This window comes from Carettochelys insculpta, chromosome 1 (genome assembly GCF_033958435.1).
Source record: "Carettochelys insculpta isolate YL-2023 chromosome 1, ASM3395843v1, whole genome shotgun sequence".
In the NCBI taxonomy this organism is placed as follows: domain Eukaryota; kingdom Metazoa; phylum Chordata; order Testudines; family Carettochelyidae; genus Carettochelys; species Carettochelys insculpta.
The window spans coordinates 100,033,284-100,060,892 of NC_134137.1; positions in this window are offsets into that span (position 1 = coordinate 100,033,284).

Sequence of the window (27,609 nt, forward strand, 5' to 3'; positions counted from 1 at the left end):
GACTGCTTTCTGTCAACAGAGGGTGTTAACAGGGGGAGCCCCTATTAGGTGTGGACGTGTTCTGTAAACAGAGGTTCTGCCAGGAAATATCTGTCCACAGTGACTTCTGTTGACAGCACTTTGTAGCCACAGGTACAAACTATGTCTAGACTAGAGGGTTATGTTGGCAAAACTGGTATTTTGTTGACAAAACCCAGGGAGGGTCCAGATTCCCAAGGCGTTCTGTTGACAGTAAGTTAACAGAATGCAGCACTTTTGTCAACAGTGGAATGCGTCTCTCCATGAGGAATAATGTTGGTGTAGGTGTTCTTGGGAGGCCTTTGTTGACCGATACGACTTCTGGGACAATGGGCAGCCCTGACTGCTTTGCTTCTGGTTGTCCATTTTGTCAAGAGAGTGGCTGGGCAGTCTGGCCACTGACTGTAGAAAGATGAGATTGCTCTTATAATCTGCTTGACAGTTTGGCTGCATTCTGTCAAAAGAAGCTTTGTGAAAAGATATCTGCCAACAAAAACTTGTCGACAAATCCCTGTAATTTAGACATAGCCATACTGTGACTGTCTAAAAGAAAAGGCTTTACACTTTGTCTAGCCATTCATAACAAAACAAAGCAGATGTGAAACTCTACTATACTTATTTTGTAGCATGCCATACTTCCTTTGCACTTACATAAGACTACTCAAGGATCAGGGGTATAATGTCTCAGCATAGTGGGAGGAACTATCTATCTAATTATGGCAATATTGTGTGACTATTTCTGCAACCAGGTGTTTCCAGAAAACTCTTGGGAAAAGTGCAGCCTTGATACAGGTGTTTGCAACATAGCATAAAATAAATGTTCCAGCTGGAAACTGTTATATAATTGTTCTAAAAATCCTTCTGCAGATAAATCATTCTATATTAAACTGTCAGGGGTCTCTTTGGTTGTTCATACACATAACAGAACTGTAGGATTTTCTATAGAAGCAGGTGAATCTCATTCCTATTGATTCCCAAAGGCTGTGGCCACACTTGGCCAAAACTTCAAGATGGCTAAGCAAATAGCCACTTTGAAGATTGCTAATGAGGCAGGCATTGAATTGAAATATTAGGACTCTTTTGAACGCTCGCTGCTCAGTGTGGCTACATGGGGGTCATTTTCGAAAGGACCCCTCACCTTTTGAAATCCCCTTATTCCCCTCCGCTGAGAGGAATAAGGGTATTTTGAAAGGTGCAGGGTCCTTTTGAGAAGGACCGCCATGTAGCTGCAACGAGCCACGAGAGTTCGAAAGCGGCTCTTTCCAAGCACCACAGCCAGAAGCATCCTAATGCTAATATTCAGCGCCTCATTAGTAACCTTCAAAATGACTATTTGCATGTCCATAATGAGATGCTGCCTTCCCCTGGATGTCAGAAAAGTTAAAAAAATGAGAAGGTAGGATCAGCCATACTCATTCCTTTAAACAGAACTGTATACTTCATTGCACTCCACATAGTGTTAACAGATATGTTAACATATCTGCTTGTAATCAATGTGAATATTAGAGTCAAACTTGAAAAAGTGTAACACTAGACAGTTGTGATAATACTCAGAATCAAAGCCATGCTCTGTTTTGCAACAAAATGTTTGCACATAGTAAAACTTGCTTAAAATTTATAAAATAAAATGCTATTGGACTAAACCATACATTCTTTGCACATCTACAGTTCACCCAGATTTGGATGTTACCTTTGCAAATTGTAGATCCATAGAATCATGGAATCATAGAAGAATACGACTGGAAGGGACCACGAGAGGCCATCGAGTCCAGCCCCCTGCCCTCATGGCAGGACCAAGCACTTTCTAGACCATCCCTGAAATCCATCTATCTATCCTTTACTTAAATATCTCCAGTGATGGAGATTCTACCACCTCCCTTGGCAATTCATTCCAGTGTTTGAGCACCCTGACAGTTAGGAACTTTCTCCTAATGTCCAACCTGAACCTCCCCTGCTGCAATTTAAGTCCATTGCCTCTTGTTCTATCCTCAGAGGCAAGGAAGAACAAGTTCCCTCTCTCTGCCTTATGACACCCTTTTAGATATCTGAAAACTGCTATCATGTCCCCCTCAATCTTCTCTTTTCCAAAGTAAACAAGCCCAATTCTTTCAGCCTTTCTTCATAGGTCATGTTCTCTAGACCTTTGATCATTCTCGTTGCTCTCCTCTGGACCCTCTCCAATTTCTCCACATCCTTCCTGAACAGTAGTGCCCAGAACTGGACACAATACTCCAGCTGAGGCCTAACCAGCGCAGAGTAGAGCGGGACAATGACTTCTCGTGTCTTGTTCACAACACACCTGTTAATACATCCCAGAATAATGTTTGCTTTTTTACAACAGCATCACACTGTTGACTCATCCATATTAATCCATACTTTATTATTAGCACATAAAAAACCTCTTCTCACTTTTCATCAAATGTATGAAAGCAGCATGACATAATTCAAAACACAAGTACAGCCAGACTGGGCCAGACCAATGATCCATTTAGCCCAATATTCTTTCTTCTGACAGTGTCCAATGCCAGATGCTTCAGAAAGAATTAAAAGAATAGGGTAATTATAAATTATACTTTCCAGCTAATAAGGGTCTTTTTTGGAATGGGGAAAGGTATTTAGAATGTCAGAAAACACAAAGGCTACATCTACACTAGCACACTATGTCGAAGTCGCTTATTTAGATGTAAGAACGTCGAAATAGGCTGCTATGATGTATATCATCTACACATGCTCCAGGGCAGGTGCCATTGATGTTCAACGTCAAAAAAGTGATGGAGAACGTTGAAAGGAGCTGCCCCAGAAGAAAATGAGGAGCATCCACCCACACAAGTGCTCGCCGTCGAAATAAGGGGCCAGCAAAGCCCCAAGCTGCTCCCTTAAAGGACCTCTCTCATACACACTAGGCCTGCACAGCACGAGATCCACAGAGCCGACAACTGGTTGCAGACCCCCTGCACGCAGCATGGACCCCCAGCTGCAGCAGCAGCAGTAGCCAGAACCCCTGGGCTAAGCTCTGCTGCACACCGCGACCATAGAGCCCCGCAGGAGCTGGACAGAGCGTCTCTCAACCCCTCAGCTGATGGCCACCATGGAGGACCCCGTTATTTCAAAGTAGTGGGACGCGGATCATTTACACATGCCCTACTTCAATGTTGAATGCCAAAGTAGGGCTCTATTCCCATCTTCGGATAGGAATAGTGATTTCGACACCTCACTGCTTAACGTCGATTTCAAGTGTCACTTGGAAATGTAAAGAAAAGACATAATCTCTGCCTAGTATTTGCTGTAGGAGGCCATTCAAAGGATAGTTATGAAATTTGATGGCTGGATGCTCTGTATTTTTAAAAATGTGTGCAAGATAAAAGTCATAATCACTTCTATTTTCTTCTTTTAAACTCTCTGGATATGTCTACGCTACCCCAGAAGACTGAGCGACTGACAATTTCATGCATCAAGACACAAGTAGTAACGGAGGTCAATGGGAGAAACAATCCCATCAGCTTTCCCCTGTAGGGATGTGCAAGTTAGGGGAGCACAGGTAAGTTGATTTTAGCTATGCCATAGCTAGGACTCGGTATCTGTGGTTGACTTATTTTGCCTTGTGTAGACGTAGCCTCTGATATTAAATCTTGGAATGGACATGAAGCAACAGGACAAAAATTATACTACCTAACTATAAATATTTGTTCATATTATAGTACACAGTGTAAGGGTGTTCATCACAAAAGACTTGAAGACCAAACTATGCATTTGTCCTTTGTGATATTCTGTCTAAATATGGTTGAAGTATAGTAGTAAGGTAATACAGGTAACCAGCACTGGACTTATTCTGTAGATATCAAGGAACAATCTGTAATCACAGAGGGATGGATGCTGTAACCTCGCATGCCATTTCTATCTTCTCTGTTTCGGAATCTAAATACACTACTGAGAAGGAAGGATAAAATCAAGTGCTTAGCTTCCTCTGATTTTTAAAGCTACTCCAAAACCATGGCTACGTTGAAATGCATCATTTTCTACATACTCATTGAATCCCTTTGAAGATGAAAGGATATCAACTGGTTTAGAAATGTGTAAGGGCATTTTGATCACATGTCCACCTGTTTAAATCAGACCCATCAGCACTAAAATTGAAAGACAGACAAACACTGGTTTAAAAATGAAGCGAATAAGATAATAATGAGGACAAGAGTATAATTTTCACAAGTACTTAACAATGGGTCAGGTTTTTACAAGTACAGTATATAGATGCTCATAAATGCAGATAGACATCTAATAGAATTTACAGAGTAAGCAATTCGGGCACTTAAATCCTATCGATTTCAGTGAGCCTTATGCTCCAAAAAGCTAGTTTCACTAAGGGACTTAGATGTCTAACTTGGAACTAGTCCTCCAGTCAGTTTTGAAAATAAGATATAGGCCCTTAAAACACCTTGCAATGGATATGTGGAGTGACACCTAAATATTATCACAAATTTGTACCTAATTCACTTCTGCATTTTTGAAAACGTTACCTGCTCTCGTCATCTCTAATGAGCAGCTTTCTCTAACTTTATCAAAAAGATTTTATGAAGATTTTTTAATTAATCTTTGCTGTTATGTATGTATTTATTTATGTATGCATTTATTTATCGATTTATTAGCATGGTACTCTTCATCTAAGATCTTGGAAATTTCAATATATAATATTCTTTAGCCTGAGAGACATAAAAAAACACCTAAACAATAATTATATTGTAATTATAAAATATTTTACTGGAAGCTATACTTTGTATTGTCCTTCATATCCCACGTTTTGTATTTACTAAGAACAATCGTGTTTTTTTTGTAAACATTAATCATTTAAAAAGGTAGGATAGATATAAGGCCAGTCTCTCATCTTCAGGTATTTCAAAAAGCAAGGTGGCTAGATAGCTGTAATTCTAGGGCAATGTCCACACCAGAGATTTAAGAAGCCATCTCTCTCCTTTAACTTTTAGAAATTGAATCAAAATATTAAATAACTATGTGCAGTCTATTCATCTTGTAGCCTGCAGGAGAATCACTATGTTGCAATCTGTTGGTGTGGGAGATTCATGAAAAGACTAGGGATAAGTACATTTTTGGTAGTGTGAGGCTGGAAGATTTGCACAGGAAAATGATTTTTTTTTTAAAAATCTCTCAGCTAGAGACATTGATGACCTCAACACTGGGGTCTTTTTGTGTGCTGGGGAGTGAATTTTTTAGATCTGTACTAAAGAAGTCAGTATTTTTTTAAACCGCTCCTAATGTTTACAGTTTTATTTTAAGCATATGATTTTTATGTTTGTTTTGTAAGTTCATTTTTACTACTTTTTTGTTTAAAAAATCTATATTAAACAATCTTTTTGAAACTAATGTAAGTACATTTCTGACAAGATTGAAGTGTTAAATATAAAGATAGTGTAGGGAGTGGAGAAAGGAGGGCCAGGCAAGGAGTAAAAGAAAGCCTCTGGGCCCAGCTATTCATGCCCCACTTTAGCTAAGTCTACACGTGAAGCCTACATCGAAGTAGCTTATTTCGATTTGGAGACATCGAAATAGGCTATTTCGATGAATAACGTCTACACGTCCTCCAGGGCTGGCAACGTCAACGTTCAGCTTCGACGTTGCGCAGCACCACATCGAAATAGGCGCAGCGAGGGAACGTCTACACGCCAAAGTAGCACACATCAAAATAGGGATGCTAGGCACAGCTGCAGACAGGGTCACAGGGCGGACTAGCGCTTCCGGGGCAACAGCTAGCCGCTCCCTTAAAGGGCCCCTCCCAGACACACTCAGCCTGCACAGCACGCGGTCTGCAGAGCCATAGGCACACAGACCCCAGGCGACGCAGGCATGGACCCCCAGCAGCAGCAGCAGCAGCAGCCAGAGGTCCAGCCAGCCCTCCTGGCAGGAGCAGTACTCGCCCTGATCCATGCCATGCAGAAGGCAGCTGAGCACCTCCTTGCCACACTGGAGGAGAAGCGGCCCCCAGGGGAGCAGGGCTCAACCGCCAACCCTGCAGCACCCCGATCCCCACCCCGTCTCACACGCCACCGCCTGTGGAGCTACCCCACCAGCACCAACTGGTGGGAGCGGCTGGTTCTTGAGGAGTGGGACAAGGACCGATAGCTCAGGAACTTCAGGATGAGCCAGCAGACATTTATGGAGCTGTGCCAGTGGCTCACCCCCGCACTCAGGCACCAGGACACTGCCATGAGGTGTGCCCTCCCTGTGGAGAAATGGGTCGGCATCGCTGTCTGGAAGCTGGCCACTCCAGACAGCTACCGATCCGTGAGGCAGCAGTTTGGTGTCAGCAAGGCCACCGTCGGGGCTGTCCTCATGGAGGTAAGAGGACCCATGGGGGGAGGGCAGGGCAGGGGAGGGGGGCCTGGGCAGAGGAGGGCAGGGCAGGGCAGGGGAGGGGAGGGGAGGGGAGGGCGGGGGAGGGCAGGGCAGGGCAGGGCAGGGGAGGGGAGGAGAGGGTGGGGGAGGGCAGGGCAGGGGACGGCAGGGTGGGGCAGGGGAGGGGAGGGGAGGGCAGGGCAGTGGACGGCAGGGCAGGGCCATGCACACCCTGCTCACCCCTCATTGGTGCTCTCCCATGTGCTTTCCCTGCAGGTTGTGCATGCCATCAACGCCATGCTCCTGCACAGGCTCGTGAGGCTGGGGGACCCAGATGCCACCATCGTGGGCTTTGCCACGCTGGGCTTCCCCAATTGCTTTGGGGCTCTGGATGGGCCTCACATCCCCATCCGCGCCCCACATCACAGTGGAGGATGCTACATCAATCACAAGGGCTTCCATTCTGTGGTCCTCCAGGCCTTGGTGGACAGCCGGGGCTGTTTCCAGGACATTTATGTGGGCTGGCCTGGCAGCACCCACGACGTCCAGGTGTTCCGGAACTCGGGCCTGTGCCGCCAGCTGGAGGCAGGGACCTACATCCCCCAGCGGGAGATCCCTGTGGGGGACACCACCATGCCCCTCTGCGTCATCGCAGATGCGGCGTACCCCCTCCGGCCCTGGCTCATGCACCCGTACACGGGGCATCTCTCTGCCAGCCAGGAGTGCTTCAACCAGCACCTGAACCACGCGTGCCAGGTGGTGGAGCGCTCATTTGGCCGCCTCAAAGGGCGCTGGAGATGTCTCCTGACCCGCCTGGATGCGGGCCCCAACAACATCCCCCAGATTGTAGGTGCCTGCCCCACCCTGCACAATTTGGTGAAGAGCAAAGGGGAGGCCTTTTTTTCAGGGCTGGGCTGTGGAGGCCGGCAGGGCCGAAGTGCAGCCACCCACTGCCCCCAGTCGCCAGGTGGACCCCGAAGGGACCCGGGTCCGGGAGGCCCTGCGCGCCCACTTTGATGAGGAGGCCGCGGGGTGAGCTCTGCCAGGCCCACCACTGCCCATCCCTTCCTCCACAACACTCCCTTCCCCTACGCCCACACCACGGAGCACCCAACTGCACCCCCCCCACACTTTTCCTGGACAAATGACAGCACGCACTTGTGGCTGAAATTAAACTGGTTTTTCTTTTAGAACTATTTTTTTGTAACTATAATTAAAACAAGAACAAACTATATTCAAGACGTCTTTAACAAAAGTCAATCTGTACAAATAAAAGTATAATAATAAAGAAGTTTGCATAGAATAATATGGGTATGTTGTTCAATAAAAAGAAAACCAGGGATGATAAGGAAGGGGAGAACTATTTACATGGGGGGGTGGGGCAAAGGGGGGCACAAATATAAATGAAACAGTCCATCTTCATTCTTTTTTTCAAAATAACTATATACAAGGGGAGTGGCAACGTCCCGGGCCCCACACCCCTAAAGTCCAGCACTGGGGGTGGGCAGCCGGGAGCCCCGCCTTAGCCGCAGCCCTGTCCGGGGCTGGCTGGGGGCCGGGCGGACCGGAAGATATGTCTGGCGAGTCTCAGCTGGCCCCAGGTGTACCTCAGCAGTCCGGCCCTCGGTGGTGGGTGACGGGGCGACGGCGGACGGGACGGCGACGTGCGGAGCAGCAGGTGGTGCAGCGGGTCGAGCAGGCAGGATGGGCGCTGCAGCGGCCGGCGCGGCATGGGGGGCCAAGTAGTCCACCAGGCGGTTGAATGTGTCCATGTAGGCCCCCCATGCCTCTTGGTGCGAGGCCAGCACCCGCTCCTGCAGGTCCAGGCGGCATTTCTCCACCCGCAGCCGCTGCTCCGCGACCTCCAGCTGCCGACAATGGATGGCCAGCAGCTGGGGGTCTGTTGACGTTGGGTGTTGTTTCAGGGTCCGCCGTCTAGCCCGCCCTGGGGCCGGTCGGTCCTCCACTGAGGGGCTTGCCTGGAGCGATGGCCCCGGAGGGGTCTCCGGGACCACTGATGCCTCGCCAGTGCTCTCTTCCAGTCCTTCCAATGGTGCAGCTGCGGAACACAGGAGGAAGGGGGGAAGAAGCATGGAGACAGGCGTTAGTGTGGGCCCCGAGCCGTGGCCCTGGTCCCCCCACCCCTGTGCTGCAGGTTCCCCATCCCCGTCCCCGGGAGATGCTGCTGTGATGGATGGGGTTCAGGGGTCCCCCTGCACTGCACCCCGTCCCCTGGTGGGAGTGACTCTCACTTCACTCAGCAGGGTCTGACAGGAGAGGTTTCTTAGGCCACAGATGCCCAGTTTCTCCCAGGAGTGACCGCACAGCAGTCAGAGACAGTCCTTCCAACCCGTCCTGGGGAGAAGACCCCAAGGGGTGCCCCTCTGGGTTGTAGGTTTCCCCCTCCTCAGGCTGGCTGCCTTCCAGCTCTCCCTTCCCCTAGCCTCTACCTGCGGCCCCCGCCCAGATTCAAAGCCAGCTCGGCTCCTCCCTCCTCTTTGTTCAGGGCAGAGATGTCACATGCCAGCTGTAGCCCCAGGATCATCCTTTGCCCCTGGGAACTATTCAGCTTGTTGCACATATCTAGCCTGAGTCTCCCTTTTGCACTCCCCCCACTCCATCACATGCTGCTGCTGTTGCTGCTGCTGCGGGGTGTCCCACCCCCTCCTCCTGGGGGACCCTCGAGGTTCCGCTCCCCGCTGCCCCGGGGATGGTGCATGGCACTGTCATGCGGGGTGGGGGGGGGCAGAGGCTGATGCACTGCTGTGAAGGACATGGCCCTACTGTCCTTGGGGCCATGGCCACGTGGGCATGTGGGGGGCCCTGGGCACATATCTATTACCCCCGCCCCTCAACCCTGGGGGTGTACACCAGAGGGGGGTACATACCTGTCAGTCCACTCCCACGGTCCGGAGATCCCCGGGGGGCTGGACGCCCGGCTGCTGCTCCGGGAGGGCAGGAGGAGGATCTGCAGCCCGGACTATGCAGAGAAGGAGCCCCCCTCCTCCTCCTCCTCCTCCTCCTCCTCCTGCCTGCGATGGCCCGGGGGTGGGCTCCATGGGGGGCTCCCGGGGTGCAGGGCTTACCTCCGGGGCGGACTCCGGCTGCAGGGCCTGCTGGGGCTCGTCGGCCGAAGTATCAAGGGTGGCCGGAGGGGAGGAGGTGTGCCGGGGGCCCAGGATGTCCCTGAGCTCCCTGTAAAAGGGGCAAGTGACGGGGGCAGCCCCAGATCGGCCGGCCGCATCCCGGGCCCGGGAGTAACCCTGCCACAGCTCCTTATCCTTACTCCTGATGTGGTCAGGAGTGCGTGCAGGGTGACCCCGGGCGGCCAGGCCCTCGGCCAGCCGAGCGAACGCATCCGCATTCCGCCTCTTGCTCCCCATTACCTGGAGCACCTCGTCCTTGCTCCAGAGCCCCAGCAGGTCCCGCAGCTCGGCCTCCGTCCAGGAGGGGCCCTGCTGCCACTTCCCAGCCTGGCTGCCCACCTGGCTGGCCTGGCTGCTCTGGCTCCCCTTGGGGGGGGGGTCCCCTGGGGGCGCTGGGGGGGCTGCTAGGCAGCCATCTCAGGTGCTGGCCCTGTTCTGGGTGGCTGAGGGACGTGCAGGCTGGCCGCATGTCTGGGCTGCCGCCTGCACGTTCCCTCAGCTTCCTGCACAGGAAGGGAGGGGGAGGGGACCTTTAAGGGGCCGCTCCACGTGGCCACCATTGAGCTAAGGGGCTAGAGAGAGCGTCTCTCAACCCCTCAGCTGTTGGCCGCCATGGAGGACCCCGCAATTTTGACGTTGCGGGACGCGCAACGACTACACGGTCCCTACTTCGACGTTGAATGTCGAAGTAGGGCGCTATCCCCATCTCCTGATGAGGATAGCGGCTTTGACGTCTCGCCGCCTAACATTGAAGTTAACTTCGAAATAGCGCCCGACACGTGTAGCCATGACGGGCGCTATTTCAAAGTTAGTGCAGCTACTTCGAAGTAGCATGCACATGTAGACACAGCTTTTAGTTGCAAAGAGCCTGGCTCTGGGGCTTAGTAATAAGGAGATCGTCTAAGGGCACAAACCAGAACCTGCCTGTCCAGCAGCCATGGAAGCAGCTATGTCCTATCTCTGGGGAAGGGGGAACCCTATAGCGAAGCCCCAATTAAGGGGAATCTGGACTTTTGGGGCCACACCCTAAACTTCAGTACTGAAGTAGGGAGTGGCTCAGAGTTACTGGGTCTGGAAGACAGGGTGAGAAAAGGCCAGGCTTCCTCTCTCCCATCCCTTTTTTTGCCCACCTACTCTGAAACCTAGCCACTGGGTTACTCAGCCTCCAGGGACTTGACCACAGATAAAGATTCTTCTCTGCAGGGGACAGAAATGAAACATTTATGCAAAGGTGGGCATCAGTTGCTGCTACATTACTCCAGGCTTAAACTACTGTCTAATTCATCTCATTGAGGTTGTAATGATGTAACGGAAGGAAGCTTCATACAGTGTCCTCCTCATCATTCTAGAAGGCTAAATCATGGACCAAATTCTCCTATCACTCCTCATTCTGAATTGCATCTTACATCACAAATTGACTCACGTAAGGCCCATGACTTTTCAAAGTTAATGCAGACTTTTTATTAGTTGCCAAATTCTCCTTGATGTCTTCTTTATGGGATTAGAAAATGATAGATCATTCTTTTCTTAATGCGTTGTTTAAGAACAGTCAAACTATTAACGTCAAATTATTATCTTAATAACTACTTAAATTTAATTTTCTCTTCATAGTCAAGCCATACAACCTGGAGCATCACTCCTCTCGTCATGCATTTTTAAGCAGCTGATTACATTAATTTAGGCAAAAATCTCAATTAAATATGGGGGTATTCTAAGTGATTAAATGACAAAATTTAGTAGCAAATCAGTTGAAGTGAAAAAAAATCTCAAACATGATATAGGAGGTTATTGAATAATTGTTCTAATTGTTTAAACTGATGGAAGCTCAAGAAATATGAAGAGGATTAATTGATGAATGTGTTATAAGGCAACAATATTATTGAAGCTGAGCTTTTGATTTTATGTGAATTTTATAATGCTGTACTACACAACTATGAGTTTAATTTAATATGGAGATGTACTTATCTTACACAGCTAAAGGGTGCCTTGAGAGGTCATTGAGTCCAGTGACGTGCACTCACAACTTTTTACCTCTGCTTACCCCAGACCCCTAAATGCCCCTGCCCTAAGGATTGAATTCACAACCCTAGGGTTAAATTATCAACAGTCTAACCACTGAACTATCTCTTCCCCCTTTCAAGGGTTAACTTCTGATGGCTGTAATTTTAAGTTCAACAGAGTGAAACCCACCTCAGCTATTTGTTTCAGAATTTGAGATTCCAGGAATATTAAATAAATAAATAAATAAATAAAACACTATGTGAATTATAAATACATTCACAAGTACAACGCCAAGACTAATTTAAAGGGTTTATTAAAGTTACAGCTAAAATCTTGATGCACCAAGCATATAGAAATCTAAAAAGAGCTACACACAAGTTACAAATTATCTAATGTGCTTACCTATATACTTGGAGTTTCATGGTTCCGTTTCTAGTTGAGCATCATTAGAAGAGTGATTCCTGCTGGAAGTTTTTCAAAGGGAACTCACTTTACCCAATCCAAGAGCTCTCTTTTATATGAGGAGGTGACTATAAAAAACACTGTGCGCAATTGTGAGAGAATATGAATCCTTTTTTGCCCTTACTTGTAAGGCTAAGATTTAGTCATGGGTATTTTCAGTAAAAGTCATTGGCAAGTAATGGGAAATAAAAAAACAAAACAACAACAAAAAAAACAAAAAACAAATAAAAAAAACAAAATAGAACAAGCTTGTCACCTGTCCTTGACTTCCACTGAAAATATCTGTGACAAAACATGGAGCTATGGAACCCTTACACTAACCACAGAGGTTGAATAGCCCCTGTGACTGAGAGCTTGGGAGGCCTCCATAGTGTGGGGAGGGGCTTGGATCTCTAGGCTCATTCCCCCATGTACAGCTTGGAGCCCTGGGGCTCTTCCTTCTCTCTGAAGTGGTCAGGAGCTGTAGGGTTCACCTCTGAACTGTGGTGGGATTCTGTGCTGCTGGCAGATGCTCAGCTTGGAGACCCCCTACTTCCCATGGCAGCTTGGAGATGCTAGGTGCTGCCACTGCCTCCAGAGGTGGGCTACCCTGCAGCTCCTGGCCCCTATAGGCAGTGAGGGTACTATGGGCTGAAGTCATGGAGGCCTCTAGAAGTGTGGGATTCCATGATTTCCATTACCTTTGTGACAAAATTGTACCCTTTCTTATGTGTATTGTACATCCCAAGAATATTGGCTTGTCTTTGTCTTTTTTTTTTTTTGTAGGTTGATCATAGCTCCTTTTTTTTCATTAGCATTTACACACATAGTACACCCTGCAATTATAGCACCTGTTAGAAAAATGTAGTAGATTTACAAGATCTACAAAACATGATATTGGTATCTTGGAATAAAAAATTAATCTTACCATTAATTTTTCACACTACTGCTCATTGGCATGTCTTTCCCAAAATGTTATAGGGTCACTTTTGGATACTTATGTCAAGCTTTTCATAAGCTTAAGGCCTAGGTTGACTTAACTAAAATTTTACGGTGTCGGACTATAGGCCTTGTTTTTTCAGCTCTGCTTACTTACATATCTAATGAATATTTATCCCTTCTGACTCCTGATCAGTTGTATATTCCTGTACTTCTGTAAGTTACATGTATGGAACATACAATTATTATACAGTACATTAGTTAATCGTAACACTACAATTCAAAGAAAAACTGAACTGATTGGCTCCATAAGATAAGTTTGCTTTTCTGATGAAATCTTAGTCTAATCTATTATGTGGTCTCAAACACCATGTACCTGAGTCTTAGTATATTTTTAAATACATTCTTCTCTTTAAACTCTAACAAACTGCATAATAATGGTAAATCAGTTGTGTGAGGAGAAGGGTGCAGGTTTGTGGCAGGAAGGGTGCAGGTAACCAAGAACACTTGTAGTGCATGGATTGCTTCCTATATTCACCCTAAAGAAACATTTGCCCCATGGCTCTAAAAGAAGTTTGAGGAGTTCTGGCCTAACACAGCAGCTGACAACACAGAAAAGTGAATTGACAGGGAGTAGCAGGGAGGGATGGCTCAGTGCACTGGCCTTGTAAACCCAGTTATCAGCTGAATTCTTGAGGGGCCTTTCAAGGCTTGGGAGCAGGTTAGCTTTAAAAAGGATCTGTTAGGGATGGTAACAGGTGTTGCTGTGAGTGCAGATGAGTAGACTGTATGAGCCCTTGAGGTCCCTTCCAGTTCTATGAGGTATGTATAGCTCCATGTTTCCAAGCAAGTAATACTATCCCAGAGGAAGGTGCAAGAGCAATAAAGTGGAGTCAGTAGTTGCTCTTTTTCCTTCATATGTATAGCAGCTGCATTCATGTAAGGTAAATGCCGATCTCCCTTACTCACTGCAACTGCCATGAGAACAGCATGGGCTAAGCACTGCGTCTCACAGTACTGTTCTCTGTGTAGGGATAATGTTGTAGTCTGGAGCTATTACTCCAGTCTAAATAGTCATGAGTTTTATGACAACACAAGGAAGTAAGGGTGCTTAAGGCACCCATGTGTATGCTACATACATACATACTTGAGTGTGGCAGAAAAGGGGAACTATTTCCATGGAGATCCCACCTCTCAGGAACAACCTTCACCCCATCCATGCATGCAGATAGAATTGAGTGGGATAGGGAATGGAGAGAGACTTGACTGAGCCTTTGCAAGTCACTGACTAGCATAGCTGCACTAATCTGTCAGATTTTTCATCAGGTGTAGGCTCACAGTAGTTGACTTCAGATCTTGAACAGAGGCAGCACTGGGCGACAAATTGTGACTCAGGCTGTAATATCAGAGCCATACATGTCTCCTTGCTCAGGAAAACCATAAAGCAACAATCAAGCCCAAATAATGTCTGCATAACAGAATCTTCCCAAAGAAAATGTCTGTCTCTGCACAAAATACGATAATCACCATTATTAACCTTATCATTTTAAGAAAAAAAAAAAGGGAAACAATGATGCTTGCAAATGTCACCTAAAGATAAAGTTGTCAAACTGATAGTATAAGGGAAAGATTTCAGAAGCACTACAATTCTAATGTTTTTGTATTCTTGAAATACCTGCAAACTGGGTTTATAATAGAAACAGTGGCAGATCATAAACTACAGCAGTGCTTTAGGAGTGGAATATAACAAGTCAGATTGTTTAGCAATAAGTCACTGGAACATTTGTTTTGAATTTATTGCAGCCATGCAGTTTTCTAAACAATCAGTTTTAAGAATTATAACCTTTGTTTCCATTAATAGTAGATCATTGAAATATTTGTATTTGCTATCTGTCTTGCCTTGCAGTAACAAAAGCAATTCCTGTTATAAACTGACTTTTTATTACTATCAGTAGGTAATCTATTGCCATTAAGTTTGATTACAAGTATTTTTTGTTCATTTAAACTGAGTTCATTTTTCCATCAGTCAATATTGATATCTACTTTGATTCCAAGCCCAGGCTCGCTATGCTGAAGATTGAATGTTAGGGCTATTGTATACAAAATTCACTACCAGATTTTCTTGTGTTATTCTGCCATTATTTGAATAAGAACCATTCACAAGAATGCCATACGATTGGCTCTTATTTTAAAAATAGAACTCAACTGCAAATGCATAGGATCACAACACTGTATACTTCTGTTTTGCTTACCCAATCTACTTTCAGAACAGTAGGTTGGCTACTCTGAACGTCCTCTCTAGAAACACCACACTCCTAACTAGCTATATGTGGATAATACATTTTGATAATTGATATGGTCCCAAAATACAGTTTACTGTCATTTTTTAGTGTCTGAATTTCAACCATTCTGGAACATATTGGCAAAGCAATTTGGGTTTCATACACCTAGATTAGCGGGAGGGGTACCTCAGTGGTTTGAGCACCAACCTGCTAAACCTAGGTTTGTGAGCTCAATCCTTGAAGGGGGCATTTAAGGATCTGGGGTAAATGGATTTAAAAAAAAGAAAAAAAAAAAGTATGGTGCCTTGGTGTCCTGCCAGGAGGGCAGTGGACTGGACTCAATGACCTCTCAAGGTCTCTTCCAGCTCTATGAGATGTGTATCTCCACACACATACTTATATCCATAGAGGGTGGGATAGCTCAGTGGCTTGCTAAACTCAGGAAAGTGAGCTCAGTTCCTGAGAGGGGCAAATAGCTTAAAAAAAGGATGATGCTTGGCCCTGTCAAGAGGGCTTAACAACCTCCCATGGGCCCTTCCAGCTCTAGGATTTGTGTATCTCCATATGCTAGAGTGCCACAGTGGCCTCATACATAAGGCATTAGCCTGCTAAGTTGGGGGTTGAAGTCCTATCTGGGGTGAAGGCCACCTTCATTAGTGTGAGTCACAAGGTGAAAGGGGAGAAAGGGTTTACAAAATCAGGTGATATCATTTCAAAAAGCCCCCAGCTTATATGGGTGATATGTATTTCAAAACCAACTTTTGGCCTGCTAAGCCCAGCATCGCGAGTTCAGTCCTGGAGGAGGCCATTAAGGGAGCTGGGACAAATAGATTAAAATAAGGGATGATGCTTGGCCCTGCCCAGAGGGCAAAAGACTGGACTTGATGACCTCCCCAGGTACCTTCTGTGAGGTGTGTATCACACTATCACACAAGGATTGCCCAGAAGCACTATCATTACAATAACGGCTTAGCACAGCTTTTAGAGATGTTGGAAGTAACTAGCCAAGAGGCATAATATAATATAATATAATATAATATAATATAATCGTTGGAACAAGTCTGCACTCTGCATATGAAGCAAGCAGGAGGGTTTATTATGCACAGCACTGGTGGCGTATCTCTTCACTTATTAAGCTCAGTAGACACTGCCAGAAAATAGGTTACAATTGATTATATAGGATGCTGATGGGTGGGGAGAAGCAACAGCATGGGTGTTTTCCAAACCTGGATAGGTTCCAGCAGCAAGATGAAATGAGCACAATAATCTAAAAAAAGGTTACACATCTTCTCTGCCCATAGCTTACAGAACTCCTTATCTCTAGTACAGGTGAATATTGAGTCTGTTCTGGTCTGGCTATGGTCTGAAGAAGTGGGTCTGTACCACGAAAGCTCACCTAACAAACCATTTTGCTAGTCTTTAAAGTGCTACTTGACTGCTTTTTGTTTTTCTAGCACAGGTGGTTTTCCTTAGCAAGTTACTTAAAGAAGCAGACATTTAATGTCAATTTTTGGAGTAATGATGCATCTGCAGGAGTAATGATGGCACCCTCACATGGTCACATCCATGGGTGCGTTATCTATAAGATTAAAGCAAAAGACAGTAACAGTATATAGCACTTGCACATTTGTTTTTAATTACCAGCCTGGGATAGCAGGAGAGAGAAAGCTGTATCTCTGTTCTTGCATATAGGGCTTCTTGTTGGAATGTGGTTGCCAGGGCAAATATCCTTCCCTCCAAACTCCAAAGCCATATCCAAGTTAGGACAACTTTCCCTGGGTCTTGTAGGTGAGATGGAAGGGGTCCAAGGAGTGGTTAGCTTCCACTCATGCTAAATGGGTTTCTGAACTATGGGTTTATAAGCCTTTTCCAGACTTTAAAATTCTAATAGGGAGTCTTTAGCAGAACACCATAACCTGCTTCAGAAATTTCCATGCTATAACAATAGTATATATAATATAAAGTCTACTAATCATATACTACTATCATATATATATATATGAAGTGAATCTTTATATTAGTAGTATATGATCATCTACTGTTTCCATTACAAACCCAGTTTTCAGGTATTTCATGAATGTAAAAACATTAAAACTGAACTGCTTCTGAAATCTTTGCCTGAATCTATAATTCTGACTTCTTCTTTAAATGGCACTTGCAAGCCGCATAGTTTCCCCTCTGTTTTGCTTAAAGAGATAAGATTAATAACAGAGATTATTATATCTAGTGCAGGCAGAAACTTTCTTTGTAAACATTTTTAGTTATACTGATTTGACTTGGGTTTGCTTATCACTTTATGATTTTCCCCTTCTTTTTTGCTTAAAGTGGTAAGGTTAATAACAGTGAGTATATCATGTCAAGTGGAGAGATAGAAACTTTCCTTTTTCTGGTTGCTTGTCCAATAGAAATAAATACAATTAAGGCACAGCTAGATCTAGTCAATTTTTTATTAAAAAATGATTGAAAATTGGGATTGCATAAAATTTTGAGCCTGAAATATAATAAAAGATACTGGGCAAGAGCCCCTCACCTTCTGAAGTGGAGGGAGCGAGAACTGAGTTTTGAAGAGCTCCCTCTGAGTAACCCCTGGACCCAAAATGTGCTTCCAGCAGCATATTTCCCTTAGAAATGACATCCTCCTTTCAATATACTTAGTCAGTCAGTCAATGTACTTAGTCTGTTAGCACCCGTGTCGGAAGTCTGTTCTGCAGTGCTGAAAGTTCAAGTCTGTGTCTACACAATGAGGTTATTTTGAAATAACAGCAGTGATTTCAAAATAAATTTGGCAGCATCTAAATGATGCACCTTCCATTTTGAAATAAAATTGATATAATGGATGTGTTATGTCAATGAGCAATAACACATATTTTGAAATTGCTATGTCAAAATTGATGCTACTAAGATATGAGCTGTGTCTACAGATGCCCCTCATTTTTGGAAGGGGCATATTAATGAGGCACTATGGAACAGGTTAATGAAGCACTGACATGCATATTCAGTGCCTCATTAGCACAATGGCAGCCAGCTGCACTTCAGAAGTGCAACTTTTGAAATGCAGACTGGCTGTATAGATGCAAGCACTTTGAAATAAACCTCTCATTTCAAAATTCACTTGTTCCCAAAATGAATTGGGGCACGTGTAGACACGGCCATGGAATAGTACTATTTCAAAATAAGCCATAATGGGCTCCAATGGCTTAATTTTGAAATAGTGCTATGGACCCAGAAATGTTATTTTAAATAACTGGGTGCAATTTTGAAATGCATTTTGTGTGTGGACATCTTATTCCAAAATAAAATATTTGGAAACAGCTATTTCAAAATTTCTTATTTCAGAATACTTCTGGCATGTAAATGTTGCCTAATTTACTCAAGTACAAAACGGAAGTACTACAGTTTTACAGTCTGCTTTTTTTTTTCTTTTTAAAAACTGGGAAATGCCAGGTGTATGTGTTTCTGTTTAACCTTAGTTGTGCCCTTTTACAGTGTGCCTTATTATGTCCTCATTAATCACATATTAGGATTCTCTAAAGAACACTACTCTCAGCATACTAATGGGACATACAAAAGGCTCCATGCTCAAGTGTAAATCTGTTAATGCCTATTTTTCAAATGCTTAACATTGAATCCTAAATAATGTTACTTGAAATAGTATTTGTATATAATATTTTGGGATCAATATTATCACAATTCTCAGATGAAGCTAAAAGGAAGTAATAAAGATATTTTTAATTAGGAGTTTGAATGCATTATTATTTTATCTGTATCTCATAGCAGTTTATAAATAAATGCAGTTAACAGTGATCCAAAAAAGAGAGTGATGTTGCGTGGTCGTGGGCACACTTTTTTGCTTGATCAGCTACATAATTTAACTGTTTCTGTTATGTAGGAAAAAATATATGGAGATATGTGAAACAAATTTAAAAGGCTAACAAAACTAAGTGTTAAGGATGAAGATACATGACAGTGTGCCTGGGTACTGTGTCATACAAAATATTTAACATAAATAATATATGCTTGTTCAAGATCTTTTCACTGTCTTCTACAGACATAGGTAAGTCTAAGCAATCAATGTTCTTGTGTTTTTGTCAGAGCCTTGCCAGTGTGGTAACATGATTTCATGTCACCATATTCTAATAGACAGCAGGGTTAAGGACAACGAGACAATTTAAAAAAAAAAAAACAAAAAGCATATTTTGGAACAAAAGACATCCTAACAGTCATCTGTTATCAGAAAGGTTTCAGGCAAAGCAGAAGCATTCAATAAATATTTTTGTTCTGTATTTGGCAAGAAGGTATTCTCATTGTTCAGTCAGAATGAAGTACTTGGTATTCCAAAAGAAGCTAAGCACCAACTAACCTACAACTACAAATGATAATTTCTTTTTAAATCTCTGGTGCCAAATAAAATGATTCTAATCATTTAAAAAAAAATTGACCATGGAGTTTTCTGAACCATTTTTAACAAATCGTGAATAGCTGGGGAAGTCTGGAAAAAAAAATCTCATGTTGTAGCAATATTTAAGGAGGTCCTGCTAACGATAGCTCAGTTATTTAGACACCAATCTCAGGCAAAATCATGAACAGACCAATTCAGGATAGCTACGTTTGCACTAGAATGCAGTTTCAAAAGGATTCGTTTTCAAAGACAGGAATTGAAAGAGGTCCTTTTGAAGCAAAATGTCTACACACGGACCGGGGCTGGAACCATCAAAGTGCACTGTTGAAAGGGACATCCACACTTTTGAAAGAAACCAGTGCGCCCATCAAAAGAGAGCGTCTACATGTACTCATGCCCTCTTTTGAAAGAAGGGGCCAGGAAATGCTGCAGCTGGGGCCACATGGCAGGCAAGCCATTCTGGGGCCACAGCCGGCATCACTGTTAAAGGGCCCCTCCCCAACACCCTTGGCCTGCACAGCATGAGGCTTGCAGAGCTGCAATCAGCCCCACAGACAGACTGCCTACCAGACAGAGCAGGTCTATGGATTGGAGCGTCTGGAGCGCATGCAGGTTGTGCATGTGTCTGTGCTGCTGCCTGCACATTCTCAGCTTCTTACCACAGGAAATCAGGGGGCATGGAGCTTTAAGGGGCTGCTGCACGTGGCGACCATAGAGCTCAGGGGCTGGACAGTGTCTCTCAACCCCTCAGCTGATGGCTGCCATGAAGGACCCCACTATTTCGATGGAGCAAGACTCGGATGGTCTACACATGCCTTACTTCGATGTTGGACGTCTAAGTAGGGCGCTATTCCCATCTTTTGATGGGGATAGCAATTTCGATGTCTCACCGCCTTACATTGATTTCAACTTTGAAATAGCGCATGGCACGTGTAGATGTGCTGGACACTATTTTGAAATTGGCCCAGCTATTTTCAAATAGCTGGCTAGTGTAGGCGCAACTAATATGTCTGGATAATTCAGGCAACCTTGAGATGACATGTTAAGGGATTACCTGAAAAATGCAGAAAATACAGTCATAAATATCATTCAAAACATGAAACAATGAAACCTTTCTCATTTGTTACTCTTACAATATATCATATAATAATGTGGCCATGCTCTTCAACAAAATTAAGCTAGATGGCATTCATTTTGATGAATTCAATCATTTGAGATATTTTTGCAGGCAACTTCTTGAAAATAAGTTACTTCATTTTGCTTTAAGTTCTTGCAGGTAGGTCACAGCAGATAATGCATAACACATTATAATAGCATTATAATAGTGTGTTTTTTTAAAGTAAACTCCAGTTTTTAGAAAAGCTGTATGTCATGGGCAAAACTCAGCACCCCAAAATTAGTTAAGAACAGTTATTTGCTGTCAAACAATGGAACCCATGCAGAAGGGTGAACCAACTGATTGGCTATGTCTACACTAGCCCCAAACTTCGAAATGGCCACACAAATGGCCATTTCGAAGTTTACTAATGAAGTGCTGAAATACAGATTCAGTGCCTCATTAGCATGCGGGCAGCCGCGGCACTTCGAAATTGACATGGCTCGCCACTGTGCGGCTCGTCCAGATGGGGCTCCTTTTTGAATGGACCCCGCCTACTTCAAAGTCCCCTTATTCCTATGAGCAGATAGGAATAAGGGGACTTCGAAGTAGGTGGGGTCCTTTCGAAAAGGAGCCCTGTCTGGACGAGCCGTGCGGTGGCGAGCCACGTCAATTTCGAAGTGCCACGGCCGCCTGCATGCTAATGAGGTGCTGAATATGTATTTCAGCACTTCATTAGTAAACTTCGAAATGGCCATTTGCAAGGCCATTTTGAATTTTGGGGCTAGTGTAGACACGGCCATCATGAGTTCCCAATTTGATGTTGTGGTGCAAAAGGTTAACATGAAGTATACATAAGCACAGAATGTAGAATAGAGTAGGAAGGTGTTATCACCACTCTATACAGAGTCACTAATACCATTATTTGAATGCAACATTGAATTTCCTTGTCTACACATGAAAATAGGAAGCAGAAAAGGGATCAGATAAAAGCCACAAAAAGACTATGAGATCTGAAAAAGCTTCATTACTCTATGACTACACTGAGGAATGTGACAGATTAAGGTTTCTCAGTAAATTTAGTTTAACCAAAAAAAAAAAAAAAGTGAAGAGGTGATTTGATCACAAAAGTGTAAGTACCTACAGATAGAAAAATTGTGACTAAAGAACACTTTACTCTAGCAAAGATGGAAGATCTGATCGATAGCACTTGACAATTTGAGAGTACAAGTAATATTGATAGTGCTGGTAACTAACGATTGGACTAGCGTGCCTTGATACATCATGGATTCTCCTTCATTTGATGTCTTTCAATCAAAATGGTATGTCTTTTTAAATATGTTTTAGCTCAAACAGAGGTTATAGGCTTGATGCAGAAATTAATACAAAAACTCTATGCTTACAACCAACTAATCTGACATTCTGCATAATATATACAAGACAAAGTATGGGGTGGGAGAAGCTAATTTCTTTATTGCTGTACTGTTTCATTTTTAATTAGTTTGAAGATACCTACATATTCATTCATTTTGCAAGAGTTTTTATTTAATTTCAAATTGGAATGATATATTTGTTAAACACCTATACATAGGTTATAAGGAGATCCACATGTACAACAGAAATTAAATGTCTTTAAATATTTGAGATTTTGATTTTTTTTTCAGTTGAAAACATTACTGACAATTTCCTAATTCTCCATGAAGGAAATTTTTTAAAAAAACACAAAGAGTAGATCAATTGAAACTTGTTTTGTTTTAGATTAAATATTATCTTATATTAAAATTAGCAGATGTACCCAGCTGTGTCTCAGTTAAACTGAGGACTTAATTAAGGACTTCGGTCCTCAGCTCAATTAAGTTGATTTAAAAAAAATAGAGAAAGGAAAATGTCCATATTTTATTTAAATGATTGTATATTTTTTAAAAAATCTAGTGTTACTTTTACAAAGGTAATGTTTATTTTGGATATCTTAAAAAGGGATTGTTACAATATTTCCTTTTTTTCAAGGAAAAATTATAAATTATAATTCCATCTAGTGTATTTTCTTCATTCCTATAAATTGGCAGCCACATCCCATTTTTCTGGAACAATCAAACCTACACATTACTTTAATTTCAGATAAGAGGAAGAAATATTCCAAATTTGGTGGTTCTAGCTCTTACTATTCAGGAGGAGTTCATCAAATAACTGAAAAGACTTAGGTTTGATCTACATTAGGAGATTAGGTTGAATTTAGGTTGAATTTCTAAACAATGAGTCCACACTAAAGACTCCAGTCCATCAACATTAAGGGCTTCTAAGGTTGACTTTTATAAACCTGTTTTTCATGATTTACTTCAAATTCAAACTTGCATGGTCAACCTTAGGGTAGCACAGATGGAGAGTTGTGAAATTCAATGTTCTTGCCCTCCTGGAGGTGTCCCACAGTACCTCAATGTGAACACTGTGGTCATGACTTTCAGGTTTGCTGCTGTCCAAGGCTCCTTCTACACTAGAAGCTTTTTCCGGAAAAACTGGACTTTTGTAGGAAAAAACCCACAGAGAATCTACATGCAAAATGCCCTGTGTTGGCAGTTTGTTGACAAAACCCAGCACATCCTCCAGCAGCTTTATACTTCTACCTGTTCAGGTATAACACCTCTCTCAACAGAGTTCTGTCAAGAAAAGAGCCATGTAGATCCTCCCCCTGGAGACAGGACTTCTGGTTCACCAGGCAGCCCTGTTTGCTAAGCTTCTGGTGGGCCATTTGGTTGAGAGAGGGCTGGGCATTGTGGCTGCTCTCTGTCGACAGAGCAGTTTGCTCTTTTCATCCACTTTTATGTGTAGATGCAATCTGTCAACAGAAGTTTTTTCCGTGAAATCTCTTCTGACAGTCACTTCTGTTAACAGATGCTTCCCTTGTATATGTAGCCCAAGTGTGCAGCAAGGCTGGTTGAAAATAAAGGAGTTCAAGCAGGAGGAGAGGCACTCTGATCAGGAAGAAAGGAGAATGCTTAGAGATCATGAATTGGACACCTCTGAGGAGATGTGGCAGCTGATGAGGCAGCAAACAAAACTCCTGGGGTGCCTTGCTCAGAGTCCTACTTCAACACATGCTGAACCACATTCACTCCTCACCGTGTTCTCAACCCTCTTCATTGGCACCCAAGATTGGTGCAACAGAAGTCAAGGACATTCAACTCCTAGGGATATTTATGAAACCAGAAGTCTGACATTCCCCGACCTGTGATGGTATAATGCCCTTGCTTACCCATCCCGAAAGTCCCTGCCATGAGTTCCTTTAGTGTCCTCAGAATAAAGATTAAGCTTGCAAAAACAGTGTCTTTATTGCATGTGTTGCATGGGGTGGGGAGTTATAGACTTTACAGGTAAACAAACATCATTCGACAGGACCTCCTTAAGCACAACAAACATAATGTTTTGTTGCTTTCTGATCATTCATAAAGTCATTTTTCAAAACTTTCCTGATAAAGCAGTGCCCCTTACTTTGTTCTGTTTATTGCCTTGGTAACTGGCTGCTCATAATTACTGGCCAGGTGATCTGCCTTGGTCTTCCAGACTAGAATGAAATTTCCCTCCTTGCTCTTACTTAAAGTATGGAGCACACAGCATGCTGCCACCATGAGGGAAATGTTGCCTTCACTGACGTCTAAGCAAATCAGGAGGCTCTTGAACCAGCTTTTAAATGGTCAAATGCATGGTCTACTACCATTTTGCATTTGCTTAGCCTGTATTTGAACAATTCCTTACTGAGGTCTCAGCTGCTGGTGTATGGCTTCATAAGCCAAGGGAACAAGAGGTAAAATGGATTACCCAGGATCACTACTGACATCTCGATGTCTCCAATGGCGATTTTCTGGTCTGGGAAAAAGTTCTATTCTGCAGCTTTCTGAACAGACCAGAGTTCTTAAATATGAGTACTGCATGCACCTTTTCTGACCATCACATGTTGATATTTTTGAATGGTCCATATGATCCACCAATACCTGCAAAACCATAGAGAAGTACCCCTTGAAATTTACATATTGTGCAGCAAGGTGGTGTGGTGCCAAGACAGGGATGTGCATTCCATCTCTCACCCCACCCCATCACAGCAAAACTGCCTACTATGTCCTGCATATTTCTCAGTCCATGTCTTTCATAGCAGAAGAGAATTGATTGCCTTTCCTATCTGGATCACATCATCACCCGCTATATATTTGCCCTCTCTGAGCTGATTGCCCACTTACCAGTAACCATCTGGCATTTTAAGCTTCCACAGAGCTATTGCCATACATTTCTGAACTGTTGGATCATGTCTTATTTTGTTATCTCAGCGATTCAGGGTGGGAAAAAACAATTCACAAAGTTTGATGAAAATGGCTTTAGGCGTGCTGAAGTTTTGTAGACACTGCTGATTGTCCCACACTGCAAAACAATGTAGTCCCTGCAATCTGAGCTTGTTTCACAGCACCACAGCTAGTTCTTCACTGTGTACAAAACATCAAGTGCAGCCAGCATCTCCATGTTTCTTCTTTACAGTGATTCACTTTCATGTATGTCCATGTCTTCCTCAGAGTCTTCATCACTCTGATGGCTGCTTGGCTCTGCACATACCATAGCACAAGGAGTGAGTTGCTCATAATACTTGCCACAATAGTATGAAGCTGTACAGGTTCCATGATAGCCTTGCAATATTTTCTACATGGGTATGAAACAAGGACATGAAAACACTTTTTTTGCCCTTGCTATCCAAAGGGAGGAAGAGGAGTCAACTGTACTATAGGATGCTGATGATACACACCAAGAACTCCCCATGGTACATTTTTTTTTCCTTTCAGATAATGGAACAAAATCCACAATGCAATGGGGCATCAGTAACTGTCGGATAGATACCCACAGTGTATTGCTAACATAGTTGAAGCTGACTTTATATGCTAGTGTGGACATCCATCTTCAAAGTTACAAAATTGGGTGCTACAAAATCAACCATAACAAGCTGAACTTAATTTCCTAGTGTAGGAATACTCAAACTCTAAAATATGTAGTAGATATGCAAAGTAAAATTAAAAAGTTATGCCGAAATGAATAATTGAAATACTTTTTTTAAACATGGCAAAGGAGTGTTACGACATTATCAGATTTTTTTGGAGAAGGATGGTCCTTTTGTTTTTCTGCTAACTACGGTCTTAGCCAAAATGATTACTTTGTTGCTAAATGTTTTGATTTCTATGGACAAGTTTACATATCTGGGGAGTAACATAACATATGATATACACTGTAAGAAGAAATAGTAACTGAAGTAGTGAAAGCAAGAGTGAGTTTGAAGGTGATGGATAAGATCTGGAAAAGCAAAGCAATTAGCTTAGGACCAAAGCTGAGGCCCTTGCAAACATGTATATTCAGCAGCACGTTGTACAAATGTGACACACTGCTAATAATGAAGGATTTGAAGAGCAGGATATTGGCATCCAAGATGAGTTGTTATAGAAAGATCCTGAGAACAGAATGGATGCAGGAGGTCACCAACAAGGAATTACATAGGAAGTTACAGCTGAAAGAGAACCTACTGTAGGAGGTTATACAATGGAAGTTACAGCTATTCGGACATATATGCAGAATGAATGAAGAACGAAACATCAAGACCCTGGTATTCAGCATAATGGATGGTTCGAATAGAAGAGGCAGACACCACAGAGAATGATACAGTAGACTGATGGTACAGTAGATTGGTGCAGAGTTAGTTTACAGAAATTAAGCCACTCCACACTGGACAGAAAATGATGGAAGGAAATAATGAGGGAGTCATCATATACCAATGGGCACTGAGCCCATTGGTGATGATGATGATGATGATGATTTTTCAAAAGAAAAAATGGCTTGGTCAAAGATTTTCCACCTAGCTGTAGCTCTGATTACCCAGCTAATTATTTAGACTTACAAAACAAAATATTCAATGCAATCAATTCAATTTATCTACCATGCTGCAGCTAACAGCAAAATCCTAATATACTCAGTGTTATGACATAACAGTCTTATATGCCTCACTGATTTCACCTCAAATACCAGATGAAACAGAGGAGTCATAGTCCATCTCAGTGAAGCACCCTACCCTTTGAGTTGATATCACTTGTAAATATTATTATATTTATTTAAAATAACTAATATTGGAATGGAGTTAATGACTTTAGTAAATCAAATGTTAATAATTACTGGCAATCACAGTCATATTAAGATTTTATATAGTCTCCCACAAAAGACAGGTTTCTCAACACACCTCATTAGCATAATGTCACGTGATTTGGAGTCCAGAAGACCGTTCTTCCAGACTGCAAGATGCCGTGTAGAAGCGCGGCCCCTGGCGGGGGCTTCTGGAAGGAAGTCCTTCTTCTGGAGGCCCCTTCTTCCCAAAAATTTTTGGGAAGAAGTAGCCTCTGGAAGAAGGACTTCCTTCTGGAAGCCCCCGGGGCCATGCTTCTACACACCATTTTGAAGTCCGGAAGAACGGTCTTCCGGACTCCAAATCACATGACATTATGCTAATGAGATGTGGGGAATTTGCATTTGTGCCTCATTAGCATCTTTCGCTCCGTGTATTAGCATGCCACTTCCAAAGGAAGTGGTCTGTCCAGAAACAGCCTATGTAGGCACCCAAATAAGTGACATGATTGTCAAAACTGCCACGATCTCACCAAATTAATGTCTATCCTTATAGACACATACATACTCTACAAGACCTCAATGGAGTGCAGAGGGAGGGGAGAGAAATTGGAAATAGGACTTGTTTAGTGGTCCTAGAAGCTCATTTACAAGCTTTAAGAAGCTTATGTTTATGTTTTGTAGTCCTTCACTAGTCCATGCACAAATGCATTACACAACATTATGGAGCCTTATAAATCTGCTTCTTGAAGAAAGAAATACAAAATTGTAACTTGTAATGAAATCTTTCTTAACAAAAGACAG